Here is a 25,443-nt window from a genome sequence, read left to right on the forward strand (position 1 = left end):
ACATAGGTTGTATTAGGCCAAATGTAGGCAAACACTAGGTTAAGTTAGCTAGGGAGAACTGGCAGCCCAAGTTTGAACGACGAGGCACGGGTCTCGAAGACACCAGACCTTTCTTCTTAGACTAGACACCATCTGAGCAACACATGCTGTGATCAGCATATGAGACCTGGGGAAATCTGGTAGAGGCACCTCGATGTACCGTAGATGACCTCCTCCATCAGGCACATACAGTAAGACAAGACCTCCCTTTTTTCTTAGGATCCTGGCCAGCGTCTGGGGAAAATTGTGAGTGAGTTGAGCTGTGGCCTTTGTGCAGCCGGCAGTTCATGACCAGTACGTGATTTTGTCTCTTGTCTACCTAGAAGCTAGTGTCCATTTCTGCATAGTTATACTAGGGGATACACACCCTCTTGGATACAGGAATTTCTGAGGTGCAGGCAGGTCACTAATATCGATTGAATATTGTAGGAACTAAGGCTCCTGGTTGCACGTGGTGTCTGAGGGGAAGTCCAAAGGGGCTAAGCTTAGGGATGTTGAAGACCAGAATATACTCCACATCACCAAGTAAGTTAGTCCTTTAAACGTGCATGCAGGCGAGATTTCTTGCAACATCAGTCATTTATGAAATTCTGTTCTATAAGCCACTTGTGAAGCTGAGGTACCCACCTCAGAGCTCGGTGTCAACAGAGCTTGCCAGGGTAGGAGACTCACTTGGAGGCAGTCCAAACAAATTTTCACAAGTGGTCCTTCGTAATCGTGATGTGGAATAGCTAGGTTAAAATTAACATAGCTAGGCCACAGTTAGGAACCAGTTTAACAGAGTTAGGTTAAGTTAGTACACCTAGGCCCAGAGTTACACAGAGGCTAGGGCAAGCTGACTATACACAGAAGTTATTTGCAGTAATTTGCAGGCAGGCCAGGTAGGGTAGATAAGCTTGTGAATTTAATTATTTACAGTGATTACAAGTAATCCAGAGTAGGAGACTTGTGTGTTAATTACTTACAGTGGATTTGCAAGGTAGCCACAGTTAGGCTAGGCTTGTGCAATACTTACAACAGTTTTAGTAGCTAGGATAGATTTAACTTAGTTATTATTTACAGGGAGATCTAAAGCCAGGTTTAAGCTATAGCACACTAGTTAGGTTAGGATTTACCTTATCCAACCATCCACGCTAGACTGAGTAAGCTGGGCAGTTAGGCCAAACTGTTTACATACATTATTCATTTACTGTTTCACAAGCTGAATTGTTGAATTTATTTGTGCTTACCAAGTGATTTTTTAATTTGTATACCGCATTTTTTTTATTGTGTGATTTTCATTGTCTTTGACTCATTTTAATGTGAGATTTGTGAATTGTACCTGAGACTAGGTTAAGTCCTGTAATTATTTGCTGACATTGTACAGGAAATTGCTAGGTTAAGCTTTCACATCGATACACATTTCGATTGGGATTTGAGAGCTAACAGTGTACATTTTTGATTCAGAGTAGAGTCAATATAATAAAGGGAGTTGTTAAGCTTGTTGAGAAGCCTTGAGACTCATTCATTCTTGCCTAATACCGTTCGTGCTGTGGGGTGGGCTAATTGAAGTACAAATTAGTACCGTGATCTTAACTAAACCGCAACTATGGTAGGTGAAGATGAAGTCTCAGCTGTTCCAGCTCTAAGTCAATTAAAGTGGTCTATGGGAGCCTATAAGGGACGCCTGAGCAAAGCATGTGAGGAGTGTCATATGGCCAGGCAAGATCAGGATGTAGACTGTGAGGAACTAGGAGGAACTTGGAGCAAAGGCTGGAGGCCTTTGAGAGATCATTTATCCTTTATGAGACAGATGCCTATGCTAAAGGTGAGTCTATGCTATAGGTGGTGAAGCTCGAACACCCTGAACTAGCGTGTAAGCACCACAGAGTACTGTGTCCTAATGACACAAGATCAGTACAAGCTGAGGAGAGCAAGAACAAGTCTGAAGTAGTGATGAGTGTGGTGAGTGCGGCACCGGAAATTTGTTCCGGTGAGCAGTTTCAAGGTTCAGTGGCCTTGCCCACCATAATGACGGTGGTTACGAATTTGAAGAAGTCTGAAAAGATCCATTGGTTCTTCGACAGTGGGGCACAGAGATCCTCCATAACAAAGAGTCTAGCAACTTGGTTGAAGCTGAAGACAGGTGGTAAAGTTGACATGAAGGTGGAAGGGTTTGGTGGGGAAGTCCCACGCAGGTCTTATTCAGTAGTCAATGTGACGGTCAGGTTAGCCGGGCATCGATGGGAAATTTCAGCCTTGATAGTGAAGAGGCTGCCCAATATCATTACCATTAAGGGACTGGCCGCAGCAGTCAAACGTTTGAGGGAGTTGGGTGTGAAGCTAGCGGAACCAGACATTGCTACAGACAACGTTAGTAATGTAGGAATCTTGTTAGGAGGAGATTACATAGACGAGTTGGTGTCCACGAGGAGGGTTATCAAGGAGGGTGTTGGCCTGTACAGGACTCAAGCGGGGTACATCGTAGGAGGCAGGGTACCAGCTCACTTCCCTGTGACCCCGGGAAAGGAGGGCTCCGGTATTACAGCGACTGAGGCTGTACTGGTGATGCGGATTGGTGTGCACGAAGATCTGTCAGAGACGCAAGCTGGCATATCCGACAGTGAGCCGGTCCATAAACTATGGGACCTGGATGGAGTAGGGATTAAGGGTGACCAGCCACCCCCTGAACACGAAGAGACTTATCAAGATTACTTGAACCATATGCAGTTCAGGGACGGACAGTACTGGGTGCGACTCCTATAGAAACCGGCACACCCAACGCTGCCCACTAATTTCAAGAAGGCACGGGGTCAATTGAATTCATTGGTGAGCAGCCTGACCAAGAATGGTCTGGTGGGGAAATATGATGATATTATTAAGGAACAGTTGGCCCTTGGGTTCACTGAGAAAGTGCCCATTGCCAGCCCTGGGGAAAACACCCATTATCTTCCACACATGGCAGTCACCTAGGAGTCAGTAACCACTAGAAGACAAAAAGAATGCAGATGTAATATATACAGACTTTGCAAAAGCCTTCGACAAGTGTGACCATGGCGTAATAGCGCACAAAATGCGTGCTAAAGGAATAACAGGAAAAGTCGGTCGATGGATCTATAATTTCCTCACTAACAGAACACAGAGAGTAGTCGTCAACAGAGTAAAGTCCGAGGCAGCTACGGTGAAAAGCTCTGTTCCACAAGGCACAGTACTCGCTCCCATCTTGTTCCTCACCCTCATATCCGACATAGACAAGGATGTCAGCCACAGCACCGTGTCTTCCTTTGCAGATGACACCCGAATCTGCATGACAGTGTCTTCCATTGCAGACACTGCAAGGCTCCAGGTGGACATCAACCAAATCTTTCAGTGAGCTGCAGAAAACAATATGAAGTTCAACGATGAGAAATTTCAATTACTCAGATATGGTAAATACGAGGAAATTAAATCTTCATCAGAGTACAAAACAAATTCTGGCCACAAAATAGAGCGAAACACCAACGTCAAAGACCTGGGAGTGATCATGTCGGAGGATCTCACCTTCAAGGACCATAACATTGTATCAATCGCATCTGCTAGAAAAATGACAGGATGGATAATGATAACCTTCAAAACTAGGGAGGCCAAGCCCATGATGACACTCTTCAGGTCACTTGTTCTATCTAGGCTGGAATATTGCTGCACACTAACAGCACCTTTCAAGGCAGGTGAAATTGCTGACCTAGAAAATGTACAGAGAACCTTCACGGCGCGCATAACGGAGATAAAACACCTCAATTACTGGGAGCACTTGAGGTTCCTAAACCTGTATTCCCTGGAACGCAGGCGGGAGAGATACATGATTATATACACCTGGAAAATCCTAGAGGGACTAGTACCGAACTTGCACACGAAAATCACTCACTACGAAAGCAAAAGACTTGGCAGACGATGCAACATCCCCCAAATGAAAAGCAGGGGTGTCACTAGCACGTTAAGAGACAATACAGTAAGTGTCAGGGGCCCAAGACTGTTCAACTGCCTCCCAGCATACATAAGGGGGATTACCAACAGACCCCTGGCAGTCTTCAAGCTGGCACTGGACAAGCACCTAAAGTCGGTTCCTGACCAGCCGGGCTGTGGCTCGTATGTTGGTTTGCGTTCAGCCTGCAGCAACAGCCTGGTTGATCAGGCTCTGATCCACCAGGAGGCCTGGTCACAGACCGGGCCGGGGGGGGCGTTGACCCCCGGAACTCTCTCCAGGTAAACTCCAGGTAAACTCCCATCAGAGTGGTCTTCAACTGCAGCTCACAGGCGAGTCCCCGAGAGCCATCGTTGAACGACTGCGTGCTCACAGGGCCCTCCCTGACGCAGAAATTAGCAGATGTGTTGAGATTCAGGACATAACAGTATGCCTATGTGGCAGATATCAGCAAAGCCTTCCTACGTATTGGGTTGCAGCCACAAGACAGGGACTACACAAGCTTCTTGTGGTTGGCTAGCAGGGAGGTGCCCAAGCAAGGGTATGATACCTACAGATTAAGGGTGGTGTTGTTTGGCGCCACTAGTTCACCATTCCTATTACAGGCTACCATAGACTACCACCTTGCGAACTGTAACAGCCCGCTTAAAGAATTACTGAAGACCCTATTTTATGTAGACAACATGCAAGGTACCACCTCAGATGAAAGGCTGTTGATGGACATTTACCTAGAGTCTAATCAGGAGATGCTCTCGGCTAACATGCCATTGAGAGAATGGGTGACAAACAATCCAACGTTGCGAGGCATGGTGGAACGTGACTATGCTGGCTACTCAGTACCTGAGGTAACATCTGTGTTGGGACTGGAGTGGAAAGTCAAGGAAGACAGACTTAGGCTAAAGAGGAAACCTGATGGGGAAGGGAAGCTGACCAGGAGGTCCTTGCTGAGTAAAGTGCAGACTGCCTTCGATCCTTTGGGTTTGTTGACACCCATCACCATTCGAGGGAGGATGCTAGTGCAACTGGGAGCTGAACCTAGGTTGGGACGACCCACTGCCAGAAACAGTCTGCCAGGAGTGGGATCTGGTTAGGAAAGGTCTAGCAGAATTGCATGAGTTCACATTCCCCAGGTCCATTGGGTGCACCGGGCGGGATTATGACTTGCATGTCTTCTGTGATGCCTCCTCCAGGGCCTATGGGGCAGTAGCATATTTGCTGGCCGGGGACCAGGTCAATCTGGCCACCAGTCGTGCACGGGTGACACCCCTGAAGGATTGCTTGATCCCAAAGCTAGAGCTCATGGCGATGTTGCTGGGAGCAAGACTGGGGAAGTATGTAGAGAAGGTGTTGAGTAACGTGAGGGTGACACACACCTATGTATGGACAGACTCGGAGGTGGCCTTATAGTGGGTCCAGAACGACAGGTCTAAGCTCCCTTATGTCAGGAATTGGGTAAAGGAGATACGGGAGCTACAGTCAACGTCAACAATTTTGTACGTGCCTACAGATCAAAACCCAGCCGACCTGATAAGCCGTAAGGGTGACACACAAAAAGCTGAGTAAAAGCGAGATTTGGTTCAAAGGCCCAGACTGGTTACCAGTAAAGGATTGCTGGCCGGAGCAGAAATTCGGGGAGACAACCAGCAGCATAGTACACTTTGTGGGGGAACCCGACACTGAATTATTCGACCCCAGACGCTACTCCTCTTGGAGGAAACTTATAGGAGTCACAGAAATGGTATTTCGATTTGTGAGGAAGCTGCATGACAAGGTAAGCCAAGGTCGACAGATGTCTCTCGTGGGTCCCAGAGAATATTGGATAAGACAGTACCAAAGGGAGAGGTTTCCTGGAGTGCTGGAAGTACTGGTGACAGGGCAGCAGGTTATGATGTCGGGATGTGTGCAACGACGACTCAGGGAACAGTAAATTGGTCCACTCATTGGGATTGTTCCTAGTTCATGCTGGGCTAATAAGATGCAGGGGAAGAATACAAAACTCTGAGCTCAGCTATGGGGCCAAACATCCCGTGTTACTGGGAAAGGAGGGATGGGCGTCAGAGCTATTGATATGCGATGCCCATCAGAGGACTTTACATGGGGGGTTTGGAGATACCCTCACCTGCCTGCATCAGAATTACTGGGTACTGAAGGGCCGAGCTGCCATCAAAAGGGTGCTAAAGAGTTGCCCAGTCTGCTGGTGGTACGATGGGAGGACCCTACCGTATCCAGGTCCACCACCGCTGCCTCAGGAGCGAGTACATAGTGACAGGCCCTTTGAGACTGTGGGAATAGACTATATTGGGGCTATCACATTGACGAACCCAGGAGACGATAGGGTGGGCCCTCAGAAAGTATATGTCTGCCTGTTTACTTGTGCCACTGCTCGAGCCGTGCATTTGGAGTTGGCAGAAGCTATGTCGACAGACTTTCGTGAAGTTGTTCAGGAGGTTTACAGCCAGATTCTCGTGCCTGCAATTGATTATCTCGGACAATGGCACGAGCTTCAGAGTGGCCGATAAAGTTTTCAGGAGTCTTAGGGACAACGGAGAAGTACGAGAATATCTAAAGAGAATAGAGTGCAAGTGGAGGTTCATAGTTCCCAGAGTGCCTTGGCAAGGGGGATTCTATGAACGCATGGTGGACACAGTCAAAAGGTGCATTCAGAAGGTCTTGCACGGCAGGAGAGTGAGCTTCGATGAACTGAGGACAGTGTTAGCTGAGATAGAGGCAAGAGTCAATAACAGGCCCCTGACCTACGTGCAAAATGGGATTGACGAACAGGAAGCTCTCACCCCCAATCACATGCTGTTTGGAAGGAGGATTGAGCCCTACCCTGCAATTTTGAGCCAGTCTTCCAAGGAGTTGGATTATTATGGCCCAGATGGTCCCCCCATCAATGAAGAACTGCACAGGAGTCACAACAGACTGGTGAACATCCTGGACAAATGGAACCAGGTGTGGCACAGGGATTACTTGACAGCCCTGCAGGAACATTTCTATGGTGCAGACCCTGAGGCAAATAAGATGATGCTAAGTGAAGGGGACCTGGTGCTAGTAGAATCCGAGGCGCCCAGGGCATACTGGCCTCTTGTCCTGGTGGTGTCGACCCACCCAGATAAGGCTGGGCGGTTGAGAATGGTGAAGGTGAGAATGAATGGCGTCTAGACTATAAGACCCACCAACAGGCTTTTGCCTCTCGAGGTCCACACGGTGGGACTGGGATATGAGAAGTTAGACCAGAGGCTGACCAAACTGAGCGGCCAGACGACCCGTCGGGCCTGCAGGAGGCAGACTTGATCTAGACTTAGTACCTACCTTCGCCGGCAGGAGGATGTTGGAACTTATTCGGTCCGAGAAGTCCCAACGGGGAAAAACACACCGTTCGAGGGCCCTTAAACCCACCCAAAACACAAACGCACTCACCCGGGTTGGGGAAGGTGGTTGGAAGGAACTTAATTTATAGATTTACCCTTCAGGGAAGAAGTAGGTAGTTTATACTGTTAGTACACTAATATTAGGATTATTGAGGCAACTGTAGATAATAATGTAGACCTAAGACTTTAACATAGGTAGTATTAGGCCAAATGTAGGCAAACACTAGGTTAAGTTACCTAGGGAGAACTGGCAGCCCAAGTTTGAACGACGAGGCACGGGTCTTGAAGACACCAGACCTTTCTTCTTAGACTAGACACAATCTGAGCAACACATGCCATGATCAGCAGGCGACGCCCCCCACGTGTCTTCACATATGAGACCTGGGGAAATCTGGTGGAGGCACCTCGATGTACAGTAGATGACCTCCTCCGTCAGGCACATACAGTATGACAAACCTCCCTTTTTTCTTAGGATCCTGGCCAGCGTCTGGGGATAATTACGAGTGAGTTGAGCTGTGGCCTTTGTGCTGCCGGCAGTTCATGACCAGAACGTGATTTTGTCTCTTGTCTACCTAGAAGCTAGTGTCCGTTTCTGCATAGTTATACTAGGGGATACACACCCTCTTGGATACAGGAATTTCTGAGGTGCAGGCAGGTCACTAATATCGATTGAATATTGCAGGAACTAAGGCTCCTGGTTGCACATGGTTTATGAGGGGAAGGCCAAAGGGGCTAAGCTTATGGAGGTTGAAGACCAGAATAGACTCCACATCACCAAGTAAGTTAGTCCTTTAAACGTGCATGCAGGCGAGATTTCTTGCAACATCAGTCATTTATGAAAATCTGTCCTATAAGCCACTTGTGAGGCTGAGGTACCCACCTCAGAGCTCGGTGTCAACAGAGCTTGCCAGGGTAGGCAACTCACTTGGAGGCAGTCCAGACAAATTTTCACACACTCCAAACCTTCACAAAAATAGACAACATGATATGCAGTCTCTTTCCCACTGCATCTGCTACACCCCCACCCTCGATGACCCTCCTATCTCGGAACATCGCTCCCGTTGGCAAAGTACCATTTAGGAAATGATACATAACCTCACGCGCACTAGGTTATATCCTTAATTTACTAAATCTTTGCCTAATTACATCCCATGCATACATGGGGTAGATCCCTTCAACCGGTGCCACTACATGTCCCTCTAACAATTTACACAAAGTTCCCACCTTTACTTTTCCCGGTTCCCTGGCTAACACTAAGGCACGCAACACTTTTTCACATTCCTTCATGATCATGTATCTTATCTAGCTGCCCCTGTCCATCCACATGCACGCATCACTTCTTTCTTAATGAACATACATTTTATGCGCTTTCTCAAGTCCAACAAACTCAACCCTCCCTTACATACTGGCAATGTTACTACCGCACTTCGCAACCAGTTGCACCCTGTACCACACAAGCATTTGAATACCTTTCTAAGAATACTCGTGATTGCCGTTCCTGTTAATGGCAACACTTCCGAAACAAACCAGACTTTACTATATAGCAATACGCTGATGACAATTTCTGGTTGCCTAAGGGTTAAATGGTGAGGTCGCAGCATTCCCAAACGTCACTGCACTTGTTCCACCATCCCATTCGAATTATTGACCCTTGCAGCACTCAGGTCAGCCTCATATATGACACCAGAGATTTTCGGACTCCCAGTCTGACACTGCATGACATCATATCCCCATTCTAATCTCCCTGCTCATTCTCCCAGCCCCATTATCATTGGCTTCTCCAGATTTACCTTTAACCCAGTAGCTCTCCTAAACATGTGTACAATTTCACTCAAAAGTCCTCACCGTGTCTCCTCAGACACCATAATAGTTGCATCGTCAACATAGCCCACCAAACCAGGCCAAGGCTTCTGCTCACCATCCCCTTCCCCCCCAGTCCTTAGACGATCTTCCACCAACCTATAAAAAGGATCCTGAACATATGCAAACAATAGTTGTGATAATGGACATTCCTGCCGAAGACCCCACTCCATGTTGACTCCCTCCCCCACACACCCATTGATTTGCACCCTTACCTTCGCTCCTGAGTGCAAGGTATCCACCCACCCCACTATTTCTTCGCCAAACCCTTGTCTGAAGAGAATATTCCTCAAAGCCCTTCTTTCCACCCTGTCATAAGCCCCTTGCCAATCTAATGCCAACAATGCCCCTCCTCCCCTTTCCATGTCCTCCAGGAACCCCTTTATGATCCCGTGGCCCTCCACCATTGACATACCTGGCAACCCAAATTGAGATTCAAACACCACCCTTCCCAAAATTCATTTAAGTCTATTCCCAAGAATTTTTGCGTACTGTTAATAATCAGCACAAAGCAATGAAATGGCTCAGTAATCCCGAAGGGTACTCTGCTTTTAACCCTTCGGTACCAACACCACCACCGCTGTTGCCTGCGATTCTCCCATCTTACCTCCATCTTTCATAGCATTCATTAACCTTACTAGGAAACCACTTAACAGACCCCAGTGTTGTACATCAAATTTGCTTGGTAAACCATCTATCCCAGGAGCCTTTCCCTTCCTCATGTCCACAAGGGCTCTCCATATTTCCTCCTCCTCAATGACCCCACCCAGTGCCTCCCACTCCTCCTCAGTTTGCGTGGCACATACTCACATACCTGCCCAAGAACCTCGCTATCCACCCCACTACATTTCCTGTACTCCTCAAACCATCTATCTGCATATGCACTCATCCCAGTTGTTTCCCATAATACTTGACACTCTCTAAACCCCCCCAACCGAAGAAATGACTTGCAATCCCGGTATTGTAGTTGTTTGCTGTCGTACCTTCTGTCCTCCCACCCCATAACCCGTACCGCTGCAAAAAGCTCTTCTTGCAAATTCCTTATCCTGTTCTTCAACATTTGTATATCCTCCATGGGGTAAACCCCCACCACTGCCCCCCTGCATAACAATCACATAATCTAGATTCTAAATAATTTGACAAACCATACCACAATTGATTAATGAGTTTGCCCTCCCTCACATAAAATTGACACGCATTCTTACCTTAGCCACACTATTCCACTATTCTCTAAGCAGGCCCCCTAAGACTGAGGAAAAATATCCTGCTCCTCTGGGTTCCACGTCTGCCCTCTTAACTACACAATTCCAATCCTCCCCCACAATTGCCAGAGACGATAACGTGCGTAGGAAGTACACAAGTTCCTCCCGCACAAAATCTGCCTTCACTTTCACTTCACTTTCTGCTGGGGCATATACACACACAAACGCCACTCTCTCTCCCATCCACCATCCATCCACATGTAATACTTTCCCCCTCCCCTCCTCTTTCCTGTGCAATGCAAATGGGCTCGCCTCCCTGATCAACACACCCACTCCTCCTTCCGATTCCACAGGAGGAGCCACCACCTCTTCACTCCTCGTGCAACCATGCCCTTCTCTTCCCAGTAGCCCAATTCCACTTGCCATAATCTGTCGCCATATGGCCATATTCACCACACAGTCGGCATGTACGCCTCTGCCCGGCATACGCCACCATTACCTGGGTTTTAAAGTCCTTGAGATATATATACGAGGGTATAGAATGTCTCACCATCATCTTAAGATTGAAAGTGCCCTCAGGAAATCCAGCGTAAGCTCTTTTTACCTGTTTTCCAGATTGGGCTAGATGTACAGTCCCATATCCTTCAAAAACACTTCTAATATCTGCTTCATCAGCCTCAAAAGGCACATTGCAGAGCTTGACCCACGAATAATGTCTTGATACATACGTCAACCTGACCCTCACTGCCAGTGTCACGTTAATGCTGACTTCTTGATAACGATCAACCAACGCCTCGTACACTTGAGCAGTTAGCACTTTCACGAATATTCTATAAACACCATTTAGTGCCACTCCATATAAATCCTCGTCTCTGATACCCTATGTTTCTCTTATAATTTTGGGCAATAACACCTCGGCTGACATAGGCATTAAAGCCCAAGTTATGAGTTCAATGCCCACAGTATTCATTCTCCGGCACACACCTAGCGCCATATAGTTTTCTGAGCAGCTTGTCTGGGTAAACAGTAGACGGGTGCAAAGCACGACTGCACTCTACCTAATCCAGGCAGCGAATTACAAGAGAAGTAACACCATTACATTGAAGGTAAGCAACTGCTCCATATGCCAATTTTGAAGCATCACAAAAAAATGTGGAGAATATTTTTTCCCATCTGGATTGGCCACCTGGTGTGGGAACTCCAACATTGGAATTTTTTCATAATCACCAATTAATTCATCCCACCTGTTAATGAATTCTTCCCAAGTTTCATCCCAAGCACATTTAAGCTTTAATGCTTCTTGTATTAATAATTTCCCTCTTATAGCAATGGGTGACACTAAACCTAGTGGATCAAAACATTTGGAAACGTCAGCAAGCAAAACTCTCTTAGTTAATTTATTGGGCATACTGTAATTATTAGGTTTTATCATTAACAAATCTCTTTCAGTATCCCAAGTTAATCCCAATACATTACTACATTTTGGTACTTCATCTCCAGGGTAATCTTTACTTATTGTGTTCTTTAATTTGGACGAATTGCTATTCCATTCCCTCAGAGGCATATTTACACTTTGCATTATTTTATTAGCCTCTCCATAAGTCATTAACAGTTCCTCTTCAGTTGACGTCACACCCAGGAAATTGTCCACATAATATTGTTTTCTCATTACTTTACTGAATGGACTTCCAGTACATTTAAGGAGTGCATTTATCGTTGCTTGAAGTAGGAACGGACTGGATGTAGCATCAAATAATACACTCCTAAAGCAAAAGGCTTTCAGAGGGCTAAATGGGTCACTAGGATTCTCAGGCCATGAGAAGCGGGTACAATCCCGGTCAGCCTCTTGTAAACCCACTCTTAGGAAAGCTTTACTTATGTCAGCCGTAAAGGCATAATTCTTCACCCTGAAATTTAATAAGACATCTCCTAATTTTTCCGTCAACGACGGACCTGTCATCAGTCATTTAAACTAGGTACATTTTTGTTACTCCCGGCACTACAATTAAACACAATCCTCAGAGGAGTGGTCTTAGAATCCTTCTTCACTCCGTGATGTGGCAAATAGTGACCATAAATTTTGGCTTGCTCAGGAGGTACCTCTTCTATAAATTTATTAATTAACGGCTCAGCAATTATATCATTATAGGCAGTCAACAATTCTGGTGTCTTACTCAGTTCGCGGAGCTGAGCTTTTAACTGTCCATATGCCATTCTGTAATTAGTTGGCATTTCTGGATGGCTCAGTCTCCACGGAAGTCGTACCCAGTATTGTCCAGATTCAAATTTTACATCTCTCATGTACTGCTCCTGAGTAAAAGAATCGTCTGGACTTTCTTCATTCACATTAATTCCAATGCTATCTAATTCCCACAATTTATGCACTGGCTCAACACCATCCTCTATGGAGGAATTATATTGGGGCACGATTTCATGAGTAAGACACACAGTTATAGTATTTATAGTTTCCTCTAGTCATGCATTATTATTATGAGGAATCCTACCATACATTATATGGCCTCCTGCAGTCTTTAAAAGGGTGACACAACATTTCTTTACTATACCCTTTACAATGGAGTCATAATAGTCACTATCAAAATATTTATTGGGCCTACACAATAATCATTTACACCAGAAGGTGTTAAATTTTCATTATGTGAAAGTCTTTCTGTAGCTTTACTAAGCCCTATTGTAGATATTTTCTCATGGAGTCTATCTACAATTACTGCATTAACAAGTTTTTTCTCATTGCCCAAACTGACAGTTACATAAACAGTGTCATACAATTGAGCCCTTTTATCCTAGAGGAAACCAGATAATTTTAGAATTGTAGGATCTCCCATCTGTACTTTCATACCATCAAGACATTTACGTTTGATGAAAGTATTCTGTGATCCCAGGTCTAATAATGCAGTGACATTTTTTGATTTAGTCCTTTTATTATCAATTTTTACCTGTAACACAGGTAAGGCTACTTCAGCAAAACCATCATTATTAACATTAGCAGCAACTTTTACGTTATACACTGTAGTGTCAGGATTGTCAACATTATCATTATTATCAACATTATCATATAGACCCTTACATATGACTATATGGTGTCTTCCTTTGTGACATTGATAACAGTTGTTTAATTTGGCATGACAATGCTTAACATTGTGATTACCTACACATCTGATCTGTCAAGTTCTTCCAATCTATCAACTTTATCATTCCATGAATTGTATGCATTGCAGTTCTTAGAAAAATAAGTACCCTTGCAGAAGAGACAATCTCTCTTTTCTTTGACTGGTTTCTTATTAACTGGGCTGCTCTTAGGAGGGTACTTATTCTTCTTATCTTGGGGAGAATCATTATTTCTGATTCCTGCTATTTGATATGCACCTATGCAACTCTTTTTAGGAAATGAATTTTGATTATTAACATTGGGATAATTTTTCCCCTTGTGAAACTTGACAGATACCTCAGAGTTATTATGTGTTGCATCTTTAAAATGAGTTAGTTGGCTGGTCTGCAACTGAACAATTAATTCTTGCAGACCTAGTCTTATTTCCTCCAGACCAAAATAACCTTTGTGATACTTGTTCGAGAGTCATTCAAGTGTTTTACAGCTTAATTTATTCTGTACCATGGCACTCAATAACCAGTCTGATTCCTTCAGATTATATTTATTACTTAAAGTTTTGAGAGTGCTCTCCAGTTTAACTTTAAACTGCTGTAAACCTTTGTAAGTGTGATCTGGAGTTTTTAGATTAACAATGATAGTCACTAGATCCAACCAAGTTTTTCTTCTAACTCATAATACTGGTTAATGATAAGATCTGTACAATTTACTAGCAAATCTCCTTCATATTTTTATAAAATAATTTGTATGAATCGTATCTATTCCCTAAAACATCTAAAAACAATTTTAAATCATCAGTATTCACAGTTTCTTGATTCATTAACTGGAGTTTACCTGGAGAGAGTTTCGGGGGTCAACGCCCCCGCGGCCCGGTCTGTGACCAGGCCTCCTGGTGGATCAGCGCCTGATCAACCAGGCTGTTGCTGCTGGCTGCACGCAAACCAACGTACGAGCCACAGCCCGGCTGATCAGGAACTGACTTTAGGTGCTTGTCCAGTGCCAGCTTGAAGACTGCCAGGGGTCTGTTGGTAATCCCCCTTATGTGTGCTGGGAGGCAGTTGAACAGTCTCGGGCCCCTGACACTTATTGTATGGTCTCTTAACGTGCTAGTGACACCCCTGCTTTTCATTGGGGGGATGGTGCATCGTCTGCCAAGTCTTTTGCTTTCGTAGTGAGTGATTTTCGTGTGCAAGTTCGGTACTAGTCCCTCTAGGATTTTCCAGGTGTATATAATCATGTATCTCTCCCTCCTGCGTTCCAGGGAATACAGGTTTAGAAACCTCAAGCGCTCCCAGTAATTGAGGTGTTTTAACTCCCCACATTTATTGTATGCCTTTGTTACATGACCCTTTCTAGCTTGCAGTGATGCATTTTTTTGCTCTAATTTCCATGTGTTCGTCATCTACATTAATTTCCTCATTTTCACCCATGGTACAATGTATTAAATTCAACTTAATTAATAACACTGATTATGTACTTAATTATGCACTTTATAAGGGTAAATATTACAACTTACCTTTGAATCCTAGCTATACATGAGCTTAGCAGTTACACATGTAAGAAAATTATAATATAAATTTTAAGTACATTAATATAAATTCTAGCTACACTTGAGCTTAACAAAATTATTACTGTAGTAATTATAATCCACTACACATTAAATAAATTTGTGGACCTAAAATCCACCTCCTGTAATTTAACATATAATTATTAAGTAATTAATTCAGTAATTAATGACCACTTACTACATCCAGTTCGACCAAGGACCAACGGGCTACTATGTGGAAAATTAAATTTACTTGGATGAATCTCATAAGATACATACCAGTAAATGGTAACTAAGATCATTATTCTTCATCCATACAGAGACAAGTAGGAATTTTAAGACGCCTACATTGCAAAAAATGTCCTCCTTCGATACCTACTACTGTCATATCTACAAGTCACTCTGGAACTATATTAATTTCAAATGAAATATACATCACCAGAAATTCTGGTAAAACATTAATATAAATATGTGGACTGTATATTAAAATTAATAAATGATTACATATACACATTTATGTAACAGAAGGAGAATTTATAATCATAACATTCACCAATTTGTCTGGAGATTACTTGGTGTATCATACACAAACCCCTGCCTAAATATGAAGAAAATACTGGCCAGAATTCAAACATGAATAGACATGACTCAGCTGGGGTTCCTGGACTGTCCTGTCCACTCTCCTAATGCTCACATTATGCAGTACTGCAAATCCAACAATATTGGCTCCTATTTGTGAGGTTTTAAGCCCAGTATAACCCATAGCGTGATGAAAATTCTTCCGATTTTCACTAACGTTTGTCTCGGTCAATTCAAAACAATGGCGACTCCTCCCCAACGATGCTCACCCATCTCGCCAGTTCTTCATTATTTACAAATTAATTTTTATTACCTACAATATATTCCATAAATTTATATACAAAATACACTGAATGTTTGGAAAATATACAGTATTTTGTACAAATATATACATATATATATATATATTATTTATTTTTTTTTTTTTATTATCACACTGGCCGATTCCCACCAAGGCAGGGTGGCCCGAAAAAGAAAAACTTTCACCATCATTCACTCCATCACTGTCTTGCCAGAAGGGTGCTTTACACTACAGTTTTTAAACTGCAACATTAACACCCCTCCTTCAGAGTGCAGGCACTGTACTTCCCATCTCCAGGACTCAAGTCCGGCCTGCCGGTTTCCCTGAATCCCTTCATAAATGTTACTTTGCTCACACTCCAACAGCACGTCAAGTATTAAAAACCATTTGTCTCCATTCACTCCTATCAAACACGCTCACGCATGCCTGCTGGAAGTCCAAGCCCCTCGCACACAAAACCTCCTTTACCCCCTCCCTCCAACCCTTCCTAGGCCGACCCCTACCCCGCCTTCCTTCCACTACAGACTGATACACTCTTGAAGTCATTCTGTATCGCTCCATTCTCTCTACATGCCCGAACCACCTCAACAACCCTTCCTCCGCCCTCTGGACAACAGTTTTGGTAATCCCGCACCTCCTCCTAACTTCCAAACTACGAATTCTCTGCATTATATTCACACCACACATTGCCCTCAGACACGACATCTCCACTGCCTCCAGCCTTCTCCTCGCTGCAACATTCATCACCCACGCTTCATACCCATATAAGAGCGTTGGTAAAACTATACTCTCATACATTCCCCTCTTTGCCTCCAAGGACAAAGTTCTTTGTCTCCACAGACTCCTAAGTGCACCACTCACTCTTTTTCCCTCATCAATTCTATGATTCACCTCATCTTTCATAGACCCATCCGCTGACACGTCCACTCCCAAATATCTGAATACGTTCACCTCCTCCATACTCTCTCCCTCCAATCTGATATTCAATCTTTCATCACCTAATCTTTTTGTTATCCTCATAACCTTACTCTTTCCTGTATTCACCTTTAATTTTCTTCTTTTGCACACCCTACCAAATTCATCCACCAATCTCTGCAACTTCTCTTCAGAATCTCCCAAGAGCACAGTGTCATCAGCAAAGAGCAGCTGTGACAACTCCCACTTTGTGTGTGATTCTTTATCTTTTAACTCCATGCCTCTTGCCAAGACCCTCGCATTTACTTCTCTTACAACCCCATCTATAAATATATTAAACAACCACGGTGACATCACACATCCTTGTCTAAGGCCTACTTTTACTGGGAAAAAATTTCCCTCTTTCCTACATACTCTAACTTGAGCCTCACTATCCTCGTAAAAACTCTTCACTGCTTTCAGTAACCTACCTCCTACACCATACACTTGCAACATCTGCCACATTGCCCCCCTATCCACCCTGTCATACGCCTTTTCCAAATCCATAAATGCCACAAAGACCTCTTTAGCCTTATCTAAATACTGTTCACTTATATGTTTCACTGTAAACACCTGGTCCACACACCCCCTACCTTTCCTAAAGCCTCCTTGTTCATCTGCTATCCTATTCTCCGTCTTACTCTTAATTCTTTCAATTATAACTCTACCATACACTTTACCAGGTACACTCAACAGACTTATCCCCCTATAATTTTTGCACTCTCTTTTATCCCCTTTGCCTTTATACAAAGGAACTATGCATGCTCTCTGCCAATCCCTAGGTACCTTACCCTCTTCCATACATTTATTAAATAATTGCACCAACCACTCCAAAACTATATCCCCACCTGCTTTTAACATTTCTATCTTTATCCCATCAATCCCGGCTGCCTTGCCCCCTTTCATTTTACCTACTGCCTCACGAACTTCCCCCACACTCACAACTGGCTCTTCCTCACTCCTACAAGATGTTATTCCTCCTTGCCCTATACACGAAATCACAGCTTCCCTATCTTCATCAACATTTAACAATTCCTCAAAATATTCCCTCCATCTTCCCAATACCTCTAACTCTCCATTTAATAACTCTCCTCTCCTATTTTTAACTGACAAATCCATTTGTTCTCTAGGCTTTCTTAACTTGTTTATCTCACTCCAAAACTTTTTCTTATTTTCAACAAAATTTGTTGATAACATCTCACCCACTCTCTCATTTGCTCTCTTTTTACATTGCTTCACCACTCTCTTAACTTCTCTCTTTTTCTCCATATACTCTTCCCTCCTTGCATCACTTCTACTTTGTAAAAACTTCTCATATGCTAACTTTTTCTCCCTTACTACTCTCTTTACATCATCATTCCACCAATCGCTCCTCTTCCCTCCTGCACCCACTTTCCTGTAACCACAAACTTCTGCTGAACACTCTAACACTACATTTTTAAACCTACCCCATACCTCTTCGACCCCATTGCCTATGCTCTCATTAGCCCATCTATCCTCCAATAGCTGTTTATATCTTACCCTAACTGCCTCCTCTTTTAGTTTATAAACCTTCACCTCTCTCTTCCCTGATGCTTCTATTCTCCTTGTATCCCATCTACCTTTTACTCTCAGTGTAGCTACAACTAGAAAGTGATCTGATATATCTGTGGCCCCTCTATAAACATGTACATCCTGAAGTCTACTCAACAGTCTTTTATCTACCAATACATAATCCAACAAACTACTGTCATTTCGCCCTACATCATATCGTGTATACTTATTTATCCTCTTTTTCTTAAAATATGTATTACCTATAACTAAACCCCTTTCTATACAAAGTTCAATCAAAGGGCTCCCATTATCATTTACACCTGGCACCCCAAATTTACCTACCACACCCTCTCTAAAAGTTTCTCCTACTTTAGCATTCAAGTCCCCTACCACAATTACTCTCTCACTTGGTTCAAAGGCTCCTATACATTCACTTAACATCTCCCAAAATCTCTCTCTCTCCTCTGCATTCCTCTCTTCTCCAGGTGCATACACGCTTATTATGACCCACTTCTCGCATCCAACCTTTACTTTAATCCACATAATTCTTGAATTTACACATTCATATTCTCTTTTCTCCTTCCATAACTGATCATTTAACATTACTGCTACCCCTTCCTTTGCTCTAACTCTCTCAGATACTCCAGATTTAATCCCATTTATTTCCCCCCACTGAAACTCTCCTACCCCCTTCAGCTTTGTTTCGCTTAGGGCCAGGACATCCAACTTCTTTTCATTCATAACATCAGCAATCATCTGTTTCTTGTCATCCGCACTACATCCACGCACATTTAAGCAACCCAGTTTTATAAAGTTTTTCTTCTTCTCTTTTTTAGTAATTGTATACAGGAGAAGGGGTTACTAGCCCATTGCTCCCGGCATTTTAGTCGCCTCATACGACACGCATGGCTTACGGAGGAAAGATTCTTTTCCACTTCCCCATGGACAATAGAAGAAATAAAAAAGAACAAGAGCTATTTAGAAAAAGGAGGAAAACCTAGATGTATGTATATATATATATGCATGTGCGTGTCTGTGAAGTGTGACCAAAGTGTAAGTAGGAGTAGCAAGATATCCCTGTTATCTTAGCGTGTTTATGAGACAGAAAAAGAAAACCAGCAATCCTACCATCATGCAAAACAGTTACAGGTTTTTGTTTCACAGTCATCTGGCAGGACGGTAGTACTTCCCTGGGTGGTTGCTGTCTACCAACCTACTACTATAATATAATATATATATAATATATAATATAATATATATATATATATATATATATATATATATATATATATATATATATATATATATATATATATATATATATATATATATATATATATATATATATATATATATATATATATACATATATATATATATATATATATATATATATATATATATATATATATATATATATATATATATATATATATATATATATATATATATATATATATATATATGCAAAACAACCACTCTGAAAGAATAGAGAAATTCCAAGCGCTTTCGTGACTACTCACATTATCATAGTTCCTTGATAATGTGAGTAGTCACGAAAGCGCTTGGAATTGCTCTATTCTTTCAGAGTGGTTGTTTTGCATATTCTGAAATCACCTGTTTACTGTGATCTTATTGCATATATATATATATATATATATATATATATATATATATATATATATATATATATATATATACATATATATATATAAAATAAGATAAGAAGGCCACACCACTTCCACGAGCCCTCTTATGGTGGGGAAGATGGCAGAGGAGAGGCCTATCTGAGGAGGTACTTGTTCCTCCTCCCATGGTAGACATAGAAGATGAGGAGGTACTTGTTCCTCCTCCAATGGTAAACATAGAAGATGTGGAGGTACTTGTACCTCCTCCTATGGTAGACAGAAGATGAGGAGGTACTTGTACCTCCTCCCATGGTAGACATAGAAGATGTGGGGGTACTTGTACCTCCTCCCATGGTAGACATAGAAGATGAGGAGGTACTTGTACCTCCTCCCATGGTAGACATAGATGATGAGGAGGTACTTGTACCTCCTCCCATGGTAGACATAGAAGATGAGGAGGTACTTGTACCTCCTCCCATGGTAGACATAGAAGATGAGGAAGTACTTGTACTTGACTCACGAAATCGTAATGACACGATTGCAAACAAACCATACCATGGGTGGTGTGAGGGAAAAGTTCAATAGATAGGAGTAGCGAGGGAGTATATAGTAACAATAGTTTCATTGCCGGCTACTTGTTAAGGTAGGGTAAGTCAAGCTCCCGCTATTCCCGCCTTTTTTCCCCCTCCCTGACAGTGATAGTTTCATTGCTGGCTACTAGTTAAGGTAGGGTAAATCAAGCGCCCGCTATTCCCGCCTTTTTCCCCCCACCCCGAAAGTGATAGTTTGACTGCCGGCTGCTTGTTAAGGTAGGGTCAGTCTAGCTCCCGCTATCCCTTCCCCTCCTTCTTCCCCCCCCCTGAAAGGTGACATGTGGGGCTCCGGTCCAAACAGTAATCACTAGACTCACAGCTCCCAGCACTACTGTAAGTACATGCCTGCCTTGTATTCTAGTGGATTTGTTGGTTAAAAGCTTCACTTTTGACCAATAATAAACTTAGTCCTTTCAGTCTTGCTCTAAGTTGACTGTTGTAATAATCACCACATCTTTTAGGTATTGTTCTTATCATGGAGAGTGATTTCTTAAGCAGTGAGTAACCTGTCTATCTTTCCAGCTTGGATGACAGAGAGGGTCACCTGCCAATCAATGAGTAGAACTGATGGAGATGGAGTAACGTCCTGAGACTTCCCATTTTTGGATTTAATTACCTGTGCACCTGTATGAAATTGCAGGACGTAACCCCTCATCATTGCAGTGGTAAAGAACCTGCTTTCCTGTCATCGGAATATAATACTCACGGCTATACTGTGAAGAACGAACCGGTGGGTTGTAACCAACACCTGCAACGCCCCCCCCCTGTCATCAGCAATGGCTACAATTTCAACAACACAATGTCACCAACACCAGACACCCAAGTTTTAAATTAGCGTTGAATTCAGTTATAATTTACATTTTTCATTTTTCATTTTCTTTAATGTAGGATTAATATTTCATATTTAAGTGTTTTACATTTTATATTTTCTATATAATAAAGTGTTTATGTTTGTCTGTTATTATTTCTTTTTCTATTCATTAATTTTCCTGAGGAGGAGCCAGCCTGGGTAATACTGTCTGAAGTTGTTACAGGGCTGAGTAAGCCTTCACAAGTAACGACCTCGCCAGGATCAACTCTACTGAATCATGATTCAACTCCATCTCGAATCTACCATTGGAACTTCAACGCCGCATACCACTGACAGTTACCACCAGCCATGAGTAATCATTCTCTATGGTAGGACTACAGTACAGGTATTTAAAAGATTTGGTGATTGTTATGGTCTCAATTTATTGTAAGTCAAGTCAAGGCAGGAATACCAGTTAATTCTGCCATCTATTTTTGTGTGAGCTTGAAACACTTTGGAGGATTAGACTCTAGGGACCCGAGATTTTCCAGTGACAATTTGTTTCATTGAGCTCTTTATTATATCAAGGGAACTGTCATAGGACACTCTTGATTTGTTGGTGTGAAGATTGGATGGTCAAGTGACCCCATTCTACTTACTGTTTGCTCGGAGCCAGCATAGAACCCTTCGTTTTAATTAATACATATTGTTTAATTGAAGCAGGGATCGAGCCCTCTGGTTTATTTACAGTTTGAGCGGAGCAGGAATTGAACCCTTCGTTTTCTTTAATACCCGTTTCATTTCCCCTGATAGTTTAAGTTATTCTTGGAAGCATGGAGGAATACCAGTTTTGGATGAACGCTGGAAGTAAGTTAGGAATAACAGGGAAAAATTTAGAATCTTTCATTAGTGCTAAGATCCAGGAAAGACTTGAAAGAGAGAGAATTGAGAGAGAAGAGAAAAAGGAGAGAGAGAGAATCGAAAGAGAAGAGAAAAAGGAGAGAGAGAGAATCGAAAGAGAAGAGAAAAAGGAGAAAGAGAACCTTGAAAGACAGGAGAAAAAGGAGAGAGAAAGAATTGAGAGAGAAATCCAAGAAAGACAGTTAAAAAGAGAAAGAGAAGACAAAAAGGAGTGTGATAGACTTGATCGTGAAGAAAGAGCTAGAGAACGTTAGGAACAGGCTAAAATATGTGAGGAACAGGCTAAAATATGTGAGGAACAGGCTAAAATATGTGAGGAACAGGCTAAAATATGTGAGGAACAAGCTAAAATACGTGAGGAAAAAGCTAGAGAACTTGAGTTAATAGAGAGAGAAAAGGATCGCGAGCTCGAAAAATCTCGCCTTGAATTAGAGAATAAAAAGTTAACTCTTACACAACAACAATTAGAGGAAGGAGTAATTGAACATCATGCAACTAGTGCACATATTCCAACACCTAATTTACCTCCCTTCACAGAGGGGGAAGACATAACTTCATACATTATCAGGTTTGAAAATACCGCTACCCTCTGTGAATGGCCTGCTGACACCTGGGCTACCAGGTTAGGAATGTTATTTTCTGGTACAGCCTTGAATATTTATGCAACGTTGTCGCAGGATATCATATGTAATTGTAACCTACTGAAGAAGGCAATCCTTAAAGCATGTCAAAAAACCACTAATTCTTACAGGAAAGATTTCAGGTATGCCGCTGTATAGCCCTTGTGGCTTAGCGCTTCTTTTTGATTATAATAATAATAATTCAGGTATGCCACCTTACAGCCTGGCCAGAACTTTCAGCAGTTACAGGTTACACTCTTTCGTTTGTTCGACTTTTGGATAGAGAGTTCAGGAATTGGTCACAGTTATGAATCTCTTAGAGACTTCATGGTTGCTGACCAGTTCCTGACAGCTCTTCCGCAGCAGATACGAACATTCATCAGAGAACGTAACCTGATTAAAGCTGAGGAAGTTGCTGAGGCTGCTGACCTGTATGCTGAGGCTTACAATTCCTATAAAGACCTAAAGGGATCGAACCCTAAGGGCAAGGGTTCATCAGACCTTAAGAAATCAAAGCCTCTAGTGGAAAGTAAAATGACTTCTTTTATTCCTGTTTGTCATTTGTGTGGTGTTAAGGGACATAAACGTACAGATTGTCCTTCTAAGAAGGTCCAAAAAGTTGGAAGATGTTTTAAAGACTGTAATGACCAAGCACCCTTCTGTTTAGGAACAGTTAATGGACTTAATGCATCTACCAATTTACGAGACACTGAATGCAAATGTATAGTCATTTCTGATAAGCTGTTCCCTAACCTTAAAGAAACTCATTCCTCTGCTATACTTTCAGACTACTTGGGCCGTACGGACACTTTTCCTACCATCCGTTGTTACATTAGGTCTAAATGGTTCACAGGTTGGTCTGAAGCCGTACTAGTTCCCATCACTTCTTGCTCCGTACTAATAGGTAATGTAAAAGGTGCCATTCTTCCTTCTGAGGTTGACCTTTCATCACCAAAGATGGACATAGGTGTTTCAGATCCTCTTTCTGTAGAGTCAGAGAAGCCCCTCGAAAGTTCAGATGAGACAATGTCTCGTGAGATTCATGTGGGATTAAAAACCAGTGATGCTACTCTCGAAAGCGAGGTAGTAGGATCACCGGTTCACTTATTAGAAGAAAGTGAAGATATCACCTCCGATACTATAAATGTCTTGACTAGGGTTCAGACCAAAGCCCAGGCTTCTCCTACTGTCCATCCTTTGATTTTCCCTGAATTTAGGCCTTTAGACATATCGAATGACTCCTTTGTCAATTTACAACGTAATTGCCCTTCTCTTCAGAATTGCCATAATGCCGCTAAACAAAATCAAGTTATCCAAAGGAAAAACTTTTCATATAAATTTGAATATATAAAAGGTATCCTGTACAAGTCAGTATTCAAATTAAATTCAGATGAGACAGACTATTCCATCTTAGTTGTTCCAAGTCAATGCAGAGAGACTTTTCTTAAAATGGCTCATGACCTGCCAGTGGCCACACATTTCTCGCATCGTAAAACCTTAAATAAAATTAGGGAAACCTATTTTTGGCCAAAAATCTCCTCAGATGTCACTACCTATTGTAGATCGTGTAAAGTTTGCCAACTGTCATCCTCCCGAGGTACCAGGCGAGTACCTTTGGTCAAAATGCCAGTCTTTAGGGTACCTTTTAAAAGAGTAGCTATTGACATCGTTGGTCCTTTATCTCCACTTTTATCTGGGGTCATAGATATATATTAACATTAGTTGATTATGCTTCGAGTTTCCCTGAAGCCGTTCCCTTAAAGATCATAACCACTACAGAGGTGGCTGAAGGCCTTTTGTCCATCTTCTCCAGAGTGGGCATCCCTAGAGAAATTTTGTCTGACCGTGGGACACAATTCACATCTGACTTAATGCAACATCTATACCAACTTCTGGGAGTGAAGCCTCTCTTCACCACACCCTATCATCCCAGCTGTAATGGGAGGATTGAGCGCCAGCATTTGATTCTCAAGTCCATTTTAAGGAAACTTTGCTCCCTTAAACCTAAGGAGTGGCATCGTTACCTACCCTGTGCTTTGTTTGCCATGAGGGAAGTTCACAGTGACTCGTTGGGGTTTTCACCTTTTGAACTTCTCTATGGTAGACAGGCCAGAGGCCCATTGTCCATCCTTCATCACTTATGGACTAATGAGGAGGTGAGTGCTGAGGTTCAGTCTTCTTACCAGTTTCTCCTTGACCTTAGATCCAAACTTGAGGAGACCTCTGACATAGTTTCGAAAAACCTAAGCTTGTCAATGGACCAGTACAAAACCTATTTTGATTCCAAAAGTCGGAGGAGAAGTTTTAAAGTAGGGGATGAAGTTCTGGTACTTTTGCCTATCAAGTCAAATAAATTATTAGTTGCATGGAAAGGTCCATATAAAGTATTAAAAATTTGTGGGAAAGTTGACTACCTCATAAAAGTCAAGGGAAACCTAA

Source organism: Cherax quadricarinatus, chromosome 98 (assembly GCF_038502225.1).
Source record: "Cherax quadricarinatus isolate ZL_2023a chromosome 98, ASM3850222v1, whole genome shotgun sequence".
NCBI lineage: Eukaryota > Metazoa > Arthropoda > Malacostraca > Decapoda > Parastacidae > Cherax > Cherax quadricarinatus.